Raw genomic sequence first — 21,613 nt, 5'->3', positions numbered from 1 at the left:
ATAAATGCGTGCAACACTTGTGCATACCTTGTTTATCCCTGAACTACATTTTCAATTGGCCAAGTTCTTCTATGGCCCGCTCCAGACTTTGATTCAGTCCGGAGATCCCCGCAGTACGAGAGGCAGCAGCCGCTACAGGTACCTGCTTGAAACAAAAGAGAAATCAATGCCATTGAATGAGTCTTCCCGCGATCATCAATTCGATCCCCTGTCCGGTTCTTTCTTTCACCGAACAGTGTATCAGGGGCTACTATCTATACCATGACACTCTTTGACAACTCATAAAACATACATCAAAGCCTCTTATAAGGCTGATACAGGCTTCGTTCAGTCCACTCTCAGTTGACTGAATCTTCTCAATCACCGCACCCATAAGGGCACGGTGTTCATCAACGATGGAGGCGTCTTGCAACGCCACCAACAAAGCATCTGACACTTCTGGATGGACAGAGGTCGCCGGCGGAACAGGCACGCCCCCTCCAGCCGAAGGAGGCTGCCTTCTTGATTCTGGAGTCGTATAGATCTCTGCAATCGCATCCGGTGGGGAGCCGAACTCAGGATCGTCCCCGCTGTTAGACCCCATGGGAATCTTTTCCCCCATGTGTCCGGCCCCTGCGGTTTGACCTCCAGGCGCCGCCTTCACGGTTTCTTCCTTTCCTCCTTGGCCGGGGTCCTTCTGGGACGAAGCCTCGGTGTTATGCACCTGTTTGGAGGAAGGGGCCTTTGGGGGAGTCCCGCTCTCCATAGCATTTGAGCTTAGCAGGTCCTCTGATGAGGATTGTTTGGTACGGGACCTCGCCGGACTACAAAAAATATGTGCTCAGGTTAAAATACTAAGCCACGATGAGTCCGGATGCTTATACGTACTCGGATTTTATATACTTACGAGTTCACCAGGGGCTGGGCCTTGGGATCCCATGCCGGGCCGCTGTCGGCGGCGGCAGTGGACTCCTTCGGAAGAGGAGCCTTTCCCCTTTTGGGCAGTTCGGCCTCCAAGGGTGCGGAGGCCGTCATCTTCCTTCTTCCCCCCGCAGGGGATTCATCTTCCTCCTCCTCTTCATCCTCCTCAGAGGCAGAATGGGCATCAGAACCTTCGGATATTGTGTCCGAAGTGCCGCGGCGACGAAGGCCATCCCGGGTCTTTTTGGCCTCCTTCTCGGCCGTCTTCTTCGGCACTTTGTAAGGCGTCGGGATCAGCATCTTCGTCAGAAGTGGGATGGCCGGGTCTTCGGGCAGCGGGGCCAGACAATGGATCCGCTCCGCCTTCTTCGTCTAGCCCTGGGAGAGTTGAATAACACGCGTTAAGCGCTTCCTTTGGGTCATGCGAATAGAAAAGTTGGATAAACTCACCGAACTTGCAGGGCGGGACAGTTGGTACCCGCGGTCCTCGGCGGAGTCCGGCCATGATTTGCTGGACTTGAAAAGGACCTTCCAAATGTCCTTGTGTGAGGAGCCGAAGAACCCTCGCAAGGTTTGGTGCCTGGCCGGATCGAATTCCCATAGATTGCAAGTCCGGTGTTGACAAGGCAGTACCCGGCGGACTAACATCACCTGGACTACGTTGACAAGTTCAATCTTATATCTTATATCTTATATTTACTAATTGAAAGCATCATACGAGACTCCACGTTAATCCTCATAAACTAAACAAATGGCCCGTACGATCTTCGGAGTAATTATCTATAGCCGTAGGATGAGGTAACTTAGGAGTCCTATGCTGGTGTCCCACGTGCACTTCTTTTAGGAAAGAAAAAACATGTCCCTTGCAGACTTCTTCCTCCAAAAATCAGATCGAGTAGCCGTCATTGTTGGTGAAGCTTCAGAGTGGAGGAACTACGTATGGCGCCCAAGGTTTACCTCCCGTATACTATTGGAGTTCGCTGCCAGTCACTCCTATCCTCACAATCCGGGCAAGTAATCCATCCATTATACTAAATATCTGTGATTTGCGATATATATTCTACAACCAGTTTGAGTAATTATAGAACCCCAAATTAATCTATTAATCCCAAACGTACATGATTAATAAAACTGGATAGATGCCCATCCATCAGCACTATTCATGTCCTGGTCATGCCCTGTACGAAACGAGGGTAATTAACCATTAGCCCCAGGGGTGGTCTACATCTCCTCCTGCGCCAGCACGTAATCCTTGCAGTAGCGTTTGCAGCTGTCAGACTAACCCCGTAACTCTGCATACTTTGAATCTCTCCAGCTTTCAAGTTCTGACCATTCATCAATCTCACGTCTTCAGTTGACGAATTTATCCCATGATAGTTGATGCAATGGAGGAGGTTTACCGCCGACTGTTTGATGTATTTTGGGTGGGGCTGCTAAGCGAAAGAACTACAGCGGACTAGCGCGAAGCTATTCACCTCCTTGACACCATTTAATTTCGTCGCTGGTCAGGCATACTCCCTTCAGTAGTAAAGTAGCTATGTATCTTTAAGTTCTCAGCCTCAGATAATATATTTACTCATATAATTTTCCTATAATACTCTGTTCAAATTGTTCATCACTCACTCTTTAAATTCAGGCCATGTGCTTTTTGATCTAGAAAACATGACGTACTGCAAAGAACTTACAAACCAGTTGCAATTGATCGCATCAATGTCTAACTCCACCATAGTAAAACCTTGGGTAGCTGTATAAAATGGAGTGATAGATCTTTTGCTACACCTTCTTGGCTTTGATTTGATGAAAAATGACCTATGTTTTCCTCCTGCTATGTGGACGTGATGATGGGCTGTAAGGCCGATCTATTTATGTGCTGGATTTCCTCATGCCTTAACTATCTTAGTTTTGTAGACACTCAACACTACACCCGATGGCTGCAGGTGTGGTAGCTTTTTTGTTCCCATAGAGTTGGCATATCTACAATATAATTTGTACAAGATGAACCAATTAATAAAACTTCTGATATTTTCATATTTCCTTTCCATTATTAATTAGTAATGCCAAAGATGCTAGGCAATAAGTAGATTTTGTTGAAACTCCATAACTGGCTGCTGATAAGGACTTAGTAATCATTACTCCTTTTAGCGTTAGTTTCTAGCTGCCAGAAGGTGTTCGTTTTTCCTGATGTGAACCTATTTTGATTACTATAGTCTTTATGTCATTAAGATTCTGTTAAATTCTCACTTTAGGGGGTTATACATGACAATATATATGTATATATGCATGGAATGCATTTCTTATATTTACTAACTGGAGACTCCTTTGGAGCCTTCCCATTAATCCTGAGAGGCGGCAAATTATATCTTGGTACTTCATTTCACCACTTATATTTTCTTTTCAAGAGATCTCGACCACCCATTCGCTAGAGAGTGTTGCAGAGTCCTGAGTTCATAATCTCTTTGTCCGCATGACCACCCTTCCTCCAGTGCCATATCCCACCGAATAAGGGAAAGATATCAGAATAAGGCGCGGAGACCGTTGCCTCCCTTTGGAATCTTTAGCAACTGTATCTTTGAGAAGGTCACAATAACTGTGTCAGGTAAGTGTATTTTTGGCTTTACTAAGCTATTGCCAAAGGGAGTTCTACTTCTTTTGTTTTATCTATGTTAGTTTGTAAGTCAAGGTTCTACTTTCTGCTTCTAACTGTGTCAGGTAAGTGCCTTTTTGGCTTTACTAAGCAATTGCCAAAGGAAGTTCTACTTTTTTGTTTTTTCTATGTTAGTTTGTAACTCAAGGTTCAACTTTCTGCTTCTCTTTGTGCTCCCTGGGTATATGAAACCATGTGTGTGCCTTGGACTGATTGGATATGCCCCAAGATTTCAGGGGTAAGTTGTGACAACTTTGGGTTCTCTGACATAAATTCGTCCGACAGTGTTTCCCTAATTTATTTTACGGATATTAATTTCTGCTTCTTGGTGTTCGTCTGATTTTTATAAAAGAAGCCTAGAGATTACTAAGATTTGGGAAATTCAGATGTTACATGTTGTCATTTCCCGAAAATAAGATGTTACATGTGGCCGAGGACAATATGGTTTTTGTGAGAGTCTCATGTACGCATAGCATTCCAGAATCTATTTTCGTCCATCACAAGATAAGTATGGCTGGCTAATTGAGTTAACTGAGATTCTTTATCTAATATTAGCCTGTTTCTACTCAACCAAATGATTACTTGGTCAGATAGCAATCCAGTAAGACGTTGATGTGCTTTTCTATGGCACTAACTCAATGGCAGCAAATAAAACCTGCTAATTTTCTGCTTCAGTAATGAGGTTTCTGCTTGGTAAATTTTGATCTACCCTACTGTTCTGTAGGAGACAGAATAACACTATGTTAGGTCGTACATATGAACCAAGTTGGGCCTACTGAGTGTATAGTTGGTGCCCATGTTGTACAACCAAGTTGGGCCTGTCCACGTGTATTGGGGTTTTTCCATTATAGTGCACAAGAAGCATAGCACATTATTAAGTTGATCAAGAAAGTAAGTTGTTTCATTATGAAGATTGAGGTATGGGTTTCTTGAGCGATGATCTCCTAATGATTTTATCTTTGCCTGAATTTATCATTCTTCTTTTCTGTTCCTTTCAGCTTTCAGGCACCTAATGAGGTACCGCAATTGTGATTGATAGAAAAGGCCAATTTATGTTTTTGCACACATCACCTAATTATATGTTATCATATCTTCAACCCAATATTAATCATCATGTTTCCTTATTGTGCTTTGTAATTGTAAAGCATTTCTTAATTCAGGTACGCATTGAACTGAATATTGTTCTTTTACTACTGTGTACATACAAGGCACACTGATTGAGTGCCCAGATTTAAATAACCTTTTCTAATATTAATTAATATGTATTTTTTGATAACTTAAAATATATCCATACTCTTACCTATTTGTTCTTCCATATGTAGTTATAAATTGGAACAGGCATGTATAATATATATACCACTATTCCCGCAAAAAAAAATATATACCACTATACTAAGTGACGTATATGAGAAGCCTCATATTTTATAGTCTGACCTAATATTCAAGGAGGCTTGGATGTGTTCGTGGAGACAATAAAACGCACCTGCTGTTCACAAGGATTGGTGGGAATAAGGTACGGCAGGATCTTACTGATGCTAGCAAGTACTATACTGATAAGTCCTATGTTAATTTGTCTGCTAGGTATACCTGATCTGATTGCAAATAATATTTTGCTGTTGGTAACCCAATTTGGTATCTTACGCAAGTAATTGTTGAGTTGAAATTGGTATGACAGTGCAACCACAACTTTCCCTTAATTTCATGCCTCAAATAGCACAGTGGGCTCAGAAACAAAAAAGTTCCTCGAGAACATGCATATGTCGGCATTTTTGTGTATTGGTGAAAAAAGGTTCACATCACTACATTGTAAGGGCATTTGCCTTCTTTTGTTCTTATTTTATACAGTTCGATTATGGTGCACCGCTGGGATCCAGATACTAATTAGTGGATCCCTCAAGAAAATCAAACGTGGATCCGTTTGATTATGTACACATCCAAATATAAGTATGAGATAAGATGGCATATACCGAAATTAATTATGTTCATGTATGCTTCGTCAAGAACTCATACGAACCATATGTCACAAAGCTATAACAGTTTCTTTATATGAGTTTATTACAATTAAGGAACATAAAGTAAAATGTGGCAGATGTAACTGGAATATTATAATTTCCTTTCCTACGCAAAACCAAGGGTAGCATTAACATTTTTTCTATAGTAGTCTTTTAAAAATTGATACATAACATTTTCTATAAAACTGATATATTTAGTATTATCATGTTCAAATGTTTCTTCCCTATGAACTTGAAACTTTGCAAAGTTCAATTTAGGAAAAACTTAATATGCATTGTATTTTGACATGGAGGGAGTATATTATATATCTTATACATAATTGATAGCCTATGCAAAGTAATATGTTCACTTATTGTTAACGAAACAAAACATATCATCTAATGATAATCTCTTGAGAACATATTTCTAAGAATTCATTTATTACTAACCCATATGAATTTTTACATAAAAAATGTTTTCATTAATAGCATGTATTGGTAAAACTCTAGCCCGTGCAGTAGCTGCACGGGTTAATGACTAGTGTTCTTATCTCCCATATCTTTAACGCGCGTCTGGAGCACCGACAGTTCGTCGAACGAGGACTAGTCCAGGCCTTGCTTAACCCAGGATGTAAGCCGCGGAGGGGCGCCGGATCGAAACTCGGGAGAGGCGGCCCATTCCTTGCCGCACGACTCAGTGATGTAAAACAACTACTGTTGCCACTCCTTGACAGAATCATTAAAGGTTCTCGTTGGCCATATGACGTTGGGCATCTTGCTCACCATAGCACCCCCGCACTCGACGTGCTCGTCGCCCGCCACCTTGGGCTTCACATTAAAAACCTTCAGCCATAAACTGAAGTGCGGCGAAATGCGGAGAAAAGCCTCGCACACGACAATGAATGTCGAGATGTTGAGGAAGGAATTAGGGGACAGATCGTGAAGATCGATCCCGTAATAATACATGATGCCACGAACGAACGGGTGGAGGGGAAACCCTTGCCCGCGGACAAAGTGAGGGAGGAATACAACCCTCTCGTGGGGTTCTGGAGTGGGGACGATCTGTCCTGCCGTCGGGAGACTGTGGCTGATTTTCTTGGCCAGATACCCGGGCTCCCGAAGCTTTTTGATATCCTTTTCTCGGATGGTAGAGGCCATCCATTTGCCTCCTGCTCCGGATCCGGACATCTTTGGAAGACCTTTTGTGGGCAGAGAAGGTGAACGCTTGGGCGCTGGAGCCTGAGCAGAAGGGAATGAATCGAGAAGAAGGCGTGGGTGAAAAGAGTGAATCCTTGTCCCTTTATAAGGGCAGAGGCGACGTGCTTCCCCACTCACCTGGTAAAACCTCTGATTCCCCAAGCGCCGTAATTGATGGCGCGGTTGGGTTACCCACATCCGTATTGATGAGAATCCCATGATAAGGGGACACAATCTCTACTTCGACAAGACGTGCCAAGGAAACCACCTCGCGATATGTGCAGTAGTTGGTTGAGAAAAATGGTTCGAATAATGACTGGGCCATGGTATGATGTCATGCTATCAAACGTGTCAGTAGATTAGATTTGTGGAAATATTATTCTCTTTACGATGGTATGTGGAACTTGTTTTGCAGAGCCGGACACTATCCTTGTGTTCAAAATCTTCTATGGAGTATTCGGAGGAAGAACCCGCCTTGCAATGCCGAAGACAAAACTGCGCGCCGGACTCATTGTCATTGAAGCCTAGTTCAGGGGCTACTGAGGGAGTCCTGGATTAGGGGGTCTCCGGATAGCCGGACTATATCCTTTGGCCGGATTGTTGGACTATGAAGATACAAGATTGAAGACTTCGTCTCGTGTCCGGATGGGACTCTCCTTGGCGTGGAAGACAAGCTTGGCAATACAAATATGTAGATCTCCTTCCTTGTAACCGACTCTGTGTAACCCTAGCCCCCTCTGGTGCCTATATAAACCGGAGGGTTTAGTCCGTTGGACAAGAACAATCATACCATAGGCTAGCTTCTAGTGTTTAGCCTCTACGATCTCGTGGTAGATCAACTCTTGTAATACTCATATCATCAAGATCAATCAAGTAGGAAGTAGGGTATTACCTCCATTGAGAGGGCCCGAATCTGGGTAAACATCGTGTCCCCCGCCTCCTGTTATCATCTTCCTTAGACGCACGGTTTGGGACCCCCTACCCGAGATCCGCCGGTTTTGACACCGACACTGTCAAAAACAGAACAGTCTCTAGTAATCTAAAAACTTCGTATACTTCTGTAACTCCAAAAAATCTGAACAATTAGGAAAACATAGGAAATTTGTATATCAATCTTGTGTAAAAAAATCAGAATTTTTCATCGCTTCTGTGATTTTTAAGAACTATTTTACTGGACGCAAAAGTTTCTGTTTTTCAACAAGATCAAATCAACTATCACCCAACATGATCCCAAAGGCTTCACTTGGCATAAACACTAATTAGAACATAAAAACACAATCATAACGCAGGCATAATTGTGTAAACACTCAAGAACACAAAGAAAAAGGCAAAAATAAATTTTATTCATTGGGTTGCCTCCCAACAAGTGCTATAGTTTTACACCCCAAGCTAGGCATAATGCATATATTCAAGTATTGTCATCTTTCTCTTTATTTTCATAAGTGTGTTCTTGTCAAGAGGTTTTGCATTAATAACTTGAAACACATTATCCATGGAAATTTTAACATTATCAAGTTGCCCATCTACGTATCCCCTTTGGTTTCCGGCTACGATCCAAGAATGGTGTTGATTAACATCATTGAAAACTTGTTGGATTATATCTAAAACAGGGATTTCCTTTTTAAGGTTCTCATCAAAAAATTGATTATTTCCAAGAAAATGTATCAACATATAATCACTGGTATAAAGGATCTCATTTATCACCATTTTTTCATGGCTCATACCATAAAAATCAAAAATCTCCCTAGCTTCCCATACTATGTAATCAAATTCATTCATAAGAACAAGGGTGGCTAACTTTTTAGCTTTAGGCTCCTTTATAGAGGGTAGCTCATAAAACAATCTTTTCAAAGTAGGATGGGTGCGGATAAATCTATTTTCAATGTTTAGAACTAGTGTTGAAATAGCTTCTGCATAAGATTTAGTTCTTTTAAGTATAAGAGCATCATCAAGAGTCAAATTTCCAACACAATTGAAAAATTCTTGGATATGTTCTTTTCCCATAATATTCCTGGTGACCCACAAGTATAGGGGATCTATCGTGGTCCTTTCGATAAGTAAGTGTGTTGTACCCAACGAGGAGCAGAAAGAAATGACAAGTGGTTTTCAGCAAGGTATTCTCTGCAAGCGCTGAAATTATCGGTAAGAGATAGTTTTGTGATAAGATAAATCGTAATGGGTAACGAGTAAATAAAGTAACTAAGGTGCTGCAATGTGGCCTAATCCTTTTTGTAGCAAAGGACAAGTGATACGTCTCCAATGTATCTATAATTTTTTATTGTTCCATGTTGTTATATTATCATTCTTGGATGTTTAATAATCATTTTATAGACATTTTATACCATTTTTTGTACTAACCTATTGACATAGTGCCAAGTGCCAGTTCTTGTTTTCGGCATGTTTTTTACATCGCAGGAAATCAATACCAAACGGAGTCCAAACGCATCGAAACTTTTTGTGGATTTTTTGGACCAGAAGACATCCAGTGGGCCTAAGAAGCACCTGAGGACTGCTCCGAGGGGAACACAACCCACCAAGGCGTGCCTGGAGGCCCAGGCGCGCCCTGGTGGGTTGTGCCCACCTCGGGTGCCCCCGGACCGCCTCTTTACTCTATAAATACCCCAATATTCCACAAACCCTATGTAACGCCCTCGATGCGGCTATATCTCCCACGTGTCGAAGCATGACTTAGAGGCATAACCGCATTGAAAGCAATGTCGCAAGTGAGGTAATCTTCGCAAACAACCCATGTAATACAATAAGGGAAAAGATACATAGTTGGCTTACACTCGCCACTTCACACAATTACATGAATAAAGCATTACATCATCCAAATACACTCAAGGTCCGACTACGGAACCAAAATAAAAGAAGACTACCCCAAATGCTACACAGATCCCCGATCGTCCCAATTGGGCTCCACTACTGATCAACTGGAAATGGAAATAACATAACGAACACGATCTTCATCGAGCTCCTCCTTGAGCTCGGTTGCATCACCTACACGGTATCATTGGCACCTGCACACTGGTTTTGGAAGTATCTGTGAGTCACGGAGACTCAGCAATCTCACACCCTCGCGATCAAGACTATTTAAGCTTATAGGAAGGGTAAAAGGTATGAAGTGGAGCTGCAGCATGCGACTAGCATATTTGGTGGCTAACATATGCAAATAAGAGCGAGAAGAGAAGGCAAAAGCACGGTCGAGAATCGATGATCAAGAAGTGATCCTAGAGCAACCTACGTCAAGCATAACTCCAACACCGTTTTCACTTCCCGGACCCCGCCAAGAAGAGACCATCATGGTAACACACGCGGTTGGTGCATTTTAATTAAGTTAAGTTTCAAGTTCTCTACAACCGGACATTAACAAATTCCCATCTGCCCATAACTGCGGGCACAGTTTTCAAAAGTTCAAAACCCTGCAGGGGTGTCCCAACTTAGCCCATCACAAGCTCTCACGGTCAACGAAGGATATTCCTTCTAGCGGGAAGACCCGATCAGGCTCGGAATCCCGGTTACAAGACATCCTCGACAATGGTAAAACAAGTCCAGCAAGACCACCCGATGCGCCGACATCCCGATAGGAGCTGCACATATCTCATTCTCAGGGCAACACCGGATAAGCAATCCGTACAACTAAAACCAGCCCTTGAGTTTCCCCGAGGTGGCGCTGCAAGGGGCTCTAGTTTGGACCAACACTTACACAAGCACTGGCCCGGGGGGTTAAAATAAAGATGACCCTCGGGATGCGCGACTCCCAAGGGAAAAAGGCTAGGTGGCGAATGGTAAAACCAAGGTTGGGCCTTGCTGGAGGAGTTTTATTCAAAGCGAACTGTTAAGGGGTTCCCATTATAACCCAACCGCGTAAGGAACGCAAAATCCGGGAACATAACACCGATATGACGGAAACTAGGGTGGCAAGAGTGGAACAAAACACCAGGCATAAGGTCGAGCCTTCCACCCTTTACCAAGTATATAGATGCATTAATTAAATAAGAGATATTGTGATATCCCAATAAAATATCCATGTTCCAAACCTGGAACAAACTCCAATCTTCACCTACAACTAACAACGCTATAAGAGGGGCTGAGCAAAGCGGTAACATAGCCAAACAACGGTTTGCTAGGACAAGGTGGTTAGAGGCTTGGCTTAACAATATGGGAGGCATGATAAGCAAGTGGTAGGTATCGCAGCATAGGCATAGCAAAAGAGCGAGCATCTAGGAAGCAAAGATAGAAGTGATTTCGAGGGTATGGTCATCTTGCCTGAGATCCCGCAAGGAAGAAGAACGAGTCCATGAAGAAGACAAACGGACGTAGACGAACGGGTCCTCACAAACACGAAGTTATGGGAACCAACCCGAAGAAGCAACACCGGAAAGAAAGCAAACAACATAGTAAACAACCACCACATAATCATGGCATGATGCACAATCAAGTATGATGCATGTCCGGTTTAATGAGGCATGGCATGGCAAAATGCACAAACAACCCTACAAATTAAGTGGAGATCAACATGCAACCCCGTTGCATATTGACGAAACACCACGTTCAAGTTATTTAGTTCGATCTCGTTTATGTACCCAACAATATTAAATGTTGATTAACATGGCAAGGGGGTGAAGCAAATGAAAACTACCTATCTAGGCAAGTTTAAATGAGGCCGGAGCAACAAAACAACAAGTCCGGGAACTCCTCATGAGCATATTATAGATTTGGTACCGATCTGTACTAAACACAATTTTAGAGTTATTAAACATGCAAGAAAAGTGCACCATGTTAAACTAGGCATTTTTCCACCCCATTTACATATAAAGTTTATTAAATTCCGAGTTACGGTTATTTAGTTATGAAATAAATCATTTTAGCATGGCATAGGAGCAAATTTAACCAAACAACATTTTAAATAGTTTTGAAAGTTGCAAATAATTAACCTACACATAATTCTAAGCATTTTTCATATATAATTCATTTTAATCCGATGCACCAATTGAGAGTTATTATATTGATGTTGTCTAGGGGGTTTCCTGCAAAACTGTTGTCTCTGGAAAATTAGCTAAAACGTTCTGCGAAAAAAAACACCTCTCGAGACGAATTTGGTGCACTGTTGGGCTGAACAAAGAGGAGGGACTGGAGCTATGCTCATATTGGGCCACTGGGCCAGAAGCGGCGAAGCGGTGACATGCCAAGGGGAGGCACCGCTCGGCCTTGGCGGCAGAGGGAGTTGGGCCGCCGCGTTGGACCTCGTAGGCAGAGCGAAGCGGAGGCAGCGCGATCGGGCACAGCGTCTCTAATCGACAGGAAGCAGGTTCAGTGCAGGGGCGAGGCAGGGGAATTGGCCGGTGACGCGGGTGGGCTCCGACGAGGTCGCCGGTGGCCGGGGACGAGGCCTAGCTGCCGGGATCCGGCTGGAACGAGCAAGTGCGGTGGAGTGCCAGTCGGATCTAGTGGTGGAAGCCGATAGTGGTTGGCGTGGCCGCATGCAAGGAGGTCAACGCGAGGCCGGCAGTGACGAGGGACTTGGCGCGGAGCGACGGCTTGGCGCGCAGAGGAGGCCAGCGGGAGGAAGAGCAGCTCGGGCATGCTCAAGGTCGAGCTCGCGCATGAAGTCCTCGGCCACGGGGAGCTGGGTATGTTACAGGCTCGGGGAGGCATCGGGCGAGCTCCATCTCATTGCAGGGGATGCAGGGGTGGCAGGGACTAGGCGACCTTGATGCAGGGGAGAGGTGGAGGCGTGGATTCGGTGAGGCAGCGGAGTTCCTTCGGCGGCCATGGCGCCTGGGTGCTCCCTGTTGCAGCAGTACGAGAGAAAGAGAGAGATGAGAGAGGGGAAAACGGGAGGATCAAGGGATGAATGAAGCAGAGAGGAAGGGAGGCGCTCATCTCTTCCATGGAGCTCGACTCGGGGACGAGGCCCTCGGCTAGCTCGGGCGATGGGTGATGCGGAGGCATTCGTCTGCGGGGTGGATCTGGTTGGTGGTGGTTTGGATCGAGAGAGATGCAGGGATTTGTTTGGCGTGGAATCCGACGAAGTGAGTGGCGGCGGTGGGATGGATCTGGATCGGGACGATCCTGAGGGGAATTGTGAGTGGGTGGCGGCGGTGCGATGGGACAAGGGGGGGCGGGGGATTTTTAGGGTTGGACTAGATTTAGACTAGGGGTATATATATAAAGAAAGAGGGAGAGTTTAGGGACTAATCCGTCCCTCCAAATAAATCGAGCGGTCGAGAAAAATAGACTAGGAGGTCCAATTAACAAAATGGAGACGTTTTGTAGATGTTTGGTGATGATCCGGACACAACGGTACCGACTGTTCGGGTCGGGTCCGGGACAGATTTCGGATGCATGCGGGAGAAGGTCCGCAGGCTGATGAGAGAGGTTCGGTTGGACCTGGCAGTAGGTAGTGGGTTGTGTAGACGGTCTCGAGCTGAGAGAAGAGAAGAGAGGGAGGCCCGACGACTATTTTCGGAGACCGAAAACGTCCGATGTTAGACCGGCTATAATGCCGCTATAGTTTAACGGTTGGGCTATCAAACGAACCCGCAAGATCATGGTAATACATAGCAACGAGATAGGAGAGTGTTGTCTACGTACCCTCGTAGACCGAAAGCGGAAGCGTTAGCACAACGCGGTTGATGTAGTCGTACGTCTTCACAGCCCGACCGATCAAGCACCGAAAGTACGACACCTCCAAGTTCTAGCACACGTTCAGCTCGATGACGATCCCCGGACTCCGATCCAGCAGAATGTCGGGGAAGAGTTCCGTCAGCAGGACGGCGTGGTGACGATCTTGATGTTCTACCATCACAGGGCTTCGCCTAAGCACCGCTACAATATTATCGAGGATTATGATGGAAGGGGGCACCGCACACGGCTAAGAGATCAATGATCAACTGTTGTGTCTTTGGGGTGCCCCACTGCACCCGTATATAAAGGAGCAAGGGAGGAGGAGGCCGGCCCTAGGAGAGGGCGCGCCAAGTGTGGAGTCCTACTAGGACTCCCTAGTCCTAGTAGGATTCCACCTCCCATATGGAATAGGAAAAGAGGAAGTGAAAAGGAGAAGGAAGGAAGGGGGCACACCCCTTCCCTAGTCCAATTCGGACTAGACCAAGGGGAGGGGTGCGGCCACCCTTGAGGCCCTTTTCTTTCTTTCCCGTATGGCCCAATAAGGCCCAATACATATTTCCGTAACTCTCCGGTACTTCGAAAAATACCCGAATCACTCGGAACTTTTTCGATGTCCGAATATAGTCGTCCAATATATCGATCTTTACGTCTCGACCATTTTGAGACTCCTCATCATGTCCCCGATCTCATCCAGGACTCCGAACTCCTTCAGTACATCAAAACTCATAAACTCATAATATAACTGTCATCGAAACCTTAAGCGTGCGGACCCTACGGGTTCGAGAACAATGTAGACATGACCGAGACACGTCTCCGGTCAATAACCAATAGAGGAACCTGGATGCTCATATTGGCTCCCACATATTCTACGAAGATCTTTATCGGTCAGACCGCATAACAACATACATTGTTCCCTTTGTCATCGGTATGTTACTTGCCCGAGATTCGATCGTCGGTATCTCAATACCTAGTTCAATCTCATTACCGGCAAGTCTCTTTACTCCTTCCGTAATACATCATCCTGTAACTAACTCATTAGTTGCAATGCTTGCAAGGCTTAAGTGATGTGCATTACCGATAGGGCCCAGAGATACCTCTCCGACAATCGGAGTGACAAATCCTAATCTCGAAATACGCCAACCCAACAAGTACCTTCGGAGACACCTATAGAGCACCTTTATAATCACCCAGTTACGTCGTGACGTTTGGTGGCACACAAAGTGTTCCTCCGGTAAACGGGAGTTGCATAATCTCATAGTCATAGGAACATGTATAAGTCATGAAGAAAGCAATAGCAACAAACTAAACGATCAAGTGCTATGCTAACGGAATGGGTCAAGTCAATCACATCATTCTCCTAATGATGTGATCCCGTTAATCAAATGACAACTCATGTCTATGGTTAGGAAACATAACCATCTTTGATCAACGAGCTAGTCAAGTAGAGGCATACTAGTGACACTCTGTTTGTCTATGTATTCACACATGTATTATGTTTCCGGTTAATACAATTCTAGCATGAATAATAAACATTTATCATGATATAAGGAAATAAATAATAACTTTATTATTGCCTCTAGGGCATATTTTCTTCAGTCTCCCACTTGCACTAGAGTCAATAATCTAGTTCACATCGCCATGTGATTTAACATCAATAGTTCACATCACCATGTGATTAACACCCATAGTTCACATCGACATGTGACCAACACCCAAAGGGTTTACTAGAGTCAATAATCTAGTTCACATCGCTATGTGATTAACACCCAAAGAGTACTGAGGTGTGATCATGTTTTGCTTGTGAGAGAAGTTTAGTCAACGGGTCTGCCACATTCAGATCCGTAAGTATTTTGCAAATTTCTATGTCAACAATGCTCTGCGTGGAGCTACTCTAGCTAATTGCTCCCACTTTCAATATGTATCCAGATTGAGACTTAGAGTCATCTGGATCAGTGTCAAAACTTGAATCAACGTAACCCTTTACGACGAACCTTTTGTCACCTCTATAATCGAGAAACATATCCTTATTCCACTAAGGATAATTTTGACCAATGTCCAATTATCTACTCCTAAATCACTATTGTACTCATTTGCCAAACTCAGGGCAGGGTATACAATAGGTCTGGTACACAGCATGGCATACTTTATAGAACCTATGGCTGAGGCATAGGGAATGACTTTCATTCTCTCTCTATCTTCTGCCGTGGTCGGGTTTTGAGTCTTACTCAACTTCACACCTTGTAACACATGCAAGAACTCCTTTTTGACTGTTCCATTTTGAACTACTTCAAAATCTTGTCAAGGTATGTACTCATTGAAAAAACTTATCAAGTGTATTGATCTATCTCTATAGATCTTGATGATCAATATGTAAGCAGCTTCACCGAGGTCTTTCTTTGAAAAACTCCTTTCAAACATTCCTTTATGCTTTGCAGAATAATTCTACATTATCTCCGATCAACAATATGTCTTTCACATATACTTATCAGAAATGTTGTAGTGCTCCCACTCACTTTCATGTAAATATAGGCTTTACCGCAAGTCTGTATAAAACTATATGCTTTGATCAACTTATCAAAGCATATATTCCAACTCCGAGATGCTTGCACCAGTCCATAGATGGATCGTTGGAGCTTGCATATTTTGTTAGTACCTTTAGGATTGACAAAACCTTCTGGTTGCATCATATACAACTCTTCTTTAATAAATCCATTAAGGAATGCAGTTTTGTTTATCCATTTGCCAGATTTCATAAAATGCGGCAATTGCTAACATGATTCGGACAGACTTAAGCATAGATACGAGTGACAAACTCTCATCGTAGTCAACACCTTGAACTTGTCGAAAACCTTTTTGCGACAATTCTAGCTTTGTAGATAGTAACACTACTATCAGCTTCCGTCTTCCTCTTGAAGATCCATTTAATCTCAATGGCTCGCCGATCATTGGGCAAGTCAATCAAAGTCTATACTTTGTTCTCATACATGGATCTCATCTCAGATTTCATGGCCTCAAGCCATTTCGCGGAATCTGGGCTCATCATCGCTTCCTCATAGTTCATAGGCTCGTCATGGTCAAGTAACATGACCTCCAGAATAGGATTACCGTACCACTCTGATGCGGATCTCACTCTGGTTTACCTACAAGGTTCGGTAGTAACTTGATCTGAAGTTTACATGATCATCATCATTAGCTTCCTCACTAATTGGTGTAGTAGTCACAGGAACAGATTTCTGTGATGAACTACTTTCCAATAAGGGAGCAGGTACAGTTACCTCATCAAGTTCTACTTTCCTCCCACTCACTTCTTTCGAGAGAAACTCCTTCTCTGGAAAGGATCCATTCTCAGCAATGAATATCTTGCCTTCGGATCTGTGATAGAAGGTGTACCCAACATTTTCTATTGGGTATCCTATGAAGATGCACTACTCCGATTTGGGTTTGAGCTTATCAGGTTGAAACTTTTTCACATAAGCATTGTAACCTCAAACTTTAAGAAATGACAACTTAGGTTTCTTGCCAAACCATAGTTCATACGGTGTCGTCTCAACGGATTTAGATGGTGCCCTATTTAATGTGAATGTAGCTGTCTCTAATGCACAACCCCAAAACGATAGTGGTAAATTGGTAAGAGACATCATAGATCGCACCATATCTAATAAAGTACGGTTACGATGTTCGGACACACCATTACACTATAATGGTGTTCCAGGTGGCGTGAGTAGTGAAACTTTTTCACATTGTTTTAACTGAAGGCCAAACTCGTAACTCAAATATTTTACTTCTGCGATCATATCATAAATACTTTTATTTTTGTTATGATGATTCTCCACTTCACTCTGAAATTCTTTGAACTTTTCAAATGTTTCAGATTTATGTTTCATCAAGTAGATATACTCATATCTGCTCAAATCATCTGTGAAGATCAGAAAATAATGGTACCTGCCGTGAGCCTCAATATTCATCGGACCACATACATCAGTATGTATGATTTCCAACAAATCTTTTGCTCGGTCCATTGTTGCGGAGAATGGAGTCTTAGTCATCTTGCGCATGAGGCATGGTTCGCAAGCATCAACTGATTCATAATCAAGTGATTCCAAAAGCCCATCAGCATGGATTTTCTTCATGCGCTTTACACCAATATGACCTAAACGGCAGTGCCACAAATAAATTGCACCATCATTATTAACTTTGCATCTTTTGGTTTCAATATTATGAATATGTGTATCACTACGATCGAGATCCAACGAACCATTTTCATTGGGTGTGTAACCATATAAGGTTTTATTCATGTAAACAGAACAACAATTTATTCTCTTACTTAAATGAATAAGCGTATTGCAATAAACATGATCAAATCATATTCATGCTCAACGCAAACACCAAATAACACTTATTTAGGTTCAACACTAATCCCAAAAGTATAGGGAGTGTGCGATGATGATCATATCACTCTTGGAACCACTGCCAACACACATCGTCACTTCACCCTTAACTAGTCTATGTTCATTCTGCAACTCCCATTTCGAATTACTACTCTTAGCAGCTGAACCAGTATCAAATACCGAGGGGTTGCTACGAACACTAGTAAAATACACATCAATAATCTTTATATCAAATATACCTTTGTCCACTTCGCCATCCTTCTTATCCGCCAAATACTTGGGGCAGTTCCACTTCCAGTGACCAGTCCCTTTGCAGTAGAAGCACTTAGTCTCAGGCTTAGGACCAGACTTGGGCTTCTTCACTGGAGCAGCAACTTGCTTGCCGTTTTTTTTGAAGTTCCCCTTCTTCCCTTTGCCCTTTTCTTAAAACTAGTGGTCTTGTCTACCATCAACACTTGATATTTTTCTTGATTTCTACCTTCGTCGATTTCAGCATTACGAAGAGCTTGGGAATTGTTTCCGTTCATCACGAAGTTCTACTAACTTGGTGATGGTGACTAGAGAATTCTGTCAATCACTATTTTATCTGCAAGATTAACTCCCACTTGATTCAAGCGATTGTAGTACCCAGACAATCTGAGCACATGCTCACTGCTTGAGCTATTCTCCTCCATCTTTTAGCTATAGAACTTGTTGGAGACTTCATATCTCTCAACTCGGGTATTTGCTTGAAATATTAACTTCAACTCCTGGAACATCTCATATGGTCCATGACGTTCAAAACGTCTTTGAAGTCCCAATTCTAAGCCGTTTAAGCATGGTGCACTAAACTATCATGTAGTCATCATATTGAGCTAGCCAAATGTTCATAACATCTGCATCTGCTCCTGCAATAGGTTTGTCACCTAGCGGTGCATCAAAGACATAATTCTTCTATGCAGCAATGAGGATAAACCTCAGATCATGGATCCAATCCGCATCATTGCTACTAACATCTTTCAACTTAGTTTTCTCTAGGAACATATCAAAAATAAAACAGGGGAGCTAAACGCGAGCTATTGATCTACAACACAGATATGCTAATACTACCAGGACTAAGTTCATGATAAATTAAAGTTCAATTAATCATATTACTTAAGAACTCCCACTTAGATGGACATCCCTCTAATCCTCTAAGTGATCACGTGATCCAAATCAACTAAACCATGTCCGATCATCACGTGAGATGGAGTAGTTTCAATGGTGAACATCACTATGTTGATCATATCTACTATATGATTCACGCTCGACCTTTCGGTCTCCGTGTTCTGAGGCCATATCTGTTATATGCTAGGCTCGTCAAGTTTAACCTGAGTATTCCGTGTGTGCAACTGTTTTGCACCCATTGTATTTGAACGTAGAGCCTATCACACCCGATCATCACGTGGTGTCTCAGCACGAAGAACTTTCGCAACGGTGCATACTCAGGGAGAGCACTTATACTTTGATAATTTAGTGAGGGACCATCTTATAATGCTACCGTCAATCAAAGCAAGATAAGATGCATAAAAGATAAACATCACATGCAATCAATATAAGTGATATGATATGGCTGTCATCATCTTGTACTTGTTATCTCCATCTCCGAAGTACCATCATGATCACCATCTTCACCGGCGCGACACCTTGATCTCCATCGTAGCATCGTTGTCGTCTCGCCAATCTTATGCTTCCATGACTATCGCTACCGCTTAGTGATAAAGTAAAGCATTACAGCGTGATTGCATTGCATACAATAAAGCGACAATCATATGGCTCCTGCCAGTTGTCGATAACTCGGTTACCAAACATGATCATCTCATACAATAAAATATAGCATCATGTCTTGACCATATCACATCACAACATGCCTTGCAAAAACAAGTTAGACGTCCTCTACTTTATTGTTGCAAGTTTTACGTGGTTGCTACTGGGCTTAGCAAGAACCGTTCTTACCTACACATCAAAACCACAACGATAGTTTGTCAAGTTGGTGCTGTTTTAACCTTCACAAGGACCGGGCATAGCCACACTCGACTCAACTAAAGTTGGAGAAACTGACACCCGCCAGCCACCTGTGTGCAAAGCACGTTGGTAGAACCAGTCTCACGTAAGCGTACGCGTAATGTCGGTCCGGGCCGCTTCATCCAACAATACCGCCGAACCAAAGTATGACATGCTGGTAAGCAGTATGACTTATATCACCCACAACTCACTTGTGTTCTACTCATGCATATAACATCAACGCATAAAACCAGGCTCGGATGCCACTGTCAGGGAACGTAGTAATTTCAAAAAAATTCCTAAGCACACGCAAGATCATGGTGATGCATAGCAATGAGAGAGGAGAGTGTTGTCTACGTACCCTCGTAGACCGAAAGCGGAAGTGTTAGCACAACGCGGTTGATGTAGTCGTACGTCTTCACGGCCCGACCGATCAAGCACCTAAACTACGGCACCTCCGAGTTCTAGCACACGTTCAGCTCGATGATGATCCCCGGACTTTGATCTAGCAGAATGTCGGGGAAGAGTTCCATCAGCAGGACGGCGTGGTGACGATCTTGATGTTCTACCATCGCAGGGCTTCGCCTAAGCACCGCTACAATATTATCGAGGATTATGATGGAAGGGGGCACCGCACACGGCTAAGAGATCAATGATCAACTGTTGTGTCTTTGGGGTGCCCCCCTGCACCCGTATATAAAGGAGCAAGGGAGGAGGAGGCCGGCCCTAGGAGGGGGCACGCCAAGTGTGGAGTCCTACTAGGACTCCCTAGTCCTAGTAGGATTCCACCTCCCATATGGAATAGGAAAAGAGGAAGGGAAAAGGAGAAGGAAGGAAGGGGACGCCCCCCTTCCCTAGTCCAATCCGGACCAAACCAAGGGGAGAGGTGCGGCCACCCTTGAGGCCCTTTTCTTTCTTTCCCGTATGGCCCAATAAGGCCCAATACGTATTCCCGTAACTCTCCGGTACTTCGAAAAATACCCGAATCACTCGGAACCTTTCTGATGTCCGAATATAGTCGTCCATTATATCGATCTTTACGTCTCGACCATTTCGAGACTCCTCGTCATGTCCCCGATCTCATCATCAAAACTCATAAACTCATAATGTAACTGTCATCGAAACCTTAAGCGTGCGGACCCTACGGGTTCGAGAACAATGTAGACATGACCGAGACACGTCTCCGGTCAATAACCAATAGCGGAACCTGGATGCTCATATTGGCTCCCACATATTCTACGAAGATCTTTATCGGTCAGACCGCATAACAACATACGTTGTTCCCTTTGTCATCGGTATGTTACTTGCCCGAGATTCGATCGTCGGTATCTCAATACCTAGTTCAATCTCGTTACCGGCAAGTCTCTTTACTCGTTCCGTAATACATCATCATGTAACTAACTCATTAGTTGCAATGCTTGCAAGGCTTAAGTGATGTGCATTACCGAGAGGGCCCAGAGATACCTCTCCGACAATCGGAGTGACAAATCCTAATCTCGAAATACGCCAACCCAACAAGTACCTTCGGAGACACCTGTAGAGCACCTTTATAATCACCCAGTTACGTTGTGACGTTTGGTGGCACATAAAGTGTTCCTCCGGTAAACGGGAGTTGCATAATCTCATAGTCAAAGGAACATGTATAAGTCATGAATAAAGCAATAGCAACAAACTAAATGATCAAGTGCTATGCTAACGGAATGGGTCAAGTCAATCACATCATTCTCCTAATGATGTGATCCCGTTAATCAAATGACAACTCATGTCTATGGTTAGGAAACATAACCATCTTTGATCAACGAGCTAGTCAAGTAGAGGCATACTAGTGACACTCTGTTTGT

This window comes from Triticum aestivum, chromosome 3A (genome assembly GCF_018294505.1).
Source record: "Triticum aestivum cultivar Chinese Spring chromosome 3A, IWGSC CS RefSeq v2.1, whole genome shotgun sequence".
Classification (NCBI taxonomy): domain Eukaryota; kingdom Viridiplantae; phylum Streptophyta; class Magnoliopsida; order Poales; family Poaceae; genus Triticum; species Triticum aestivum.
This window is presented reverse-complemented; position numbering follows the sequence as displayed.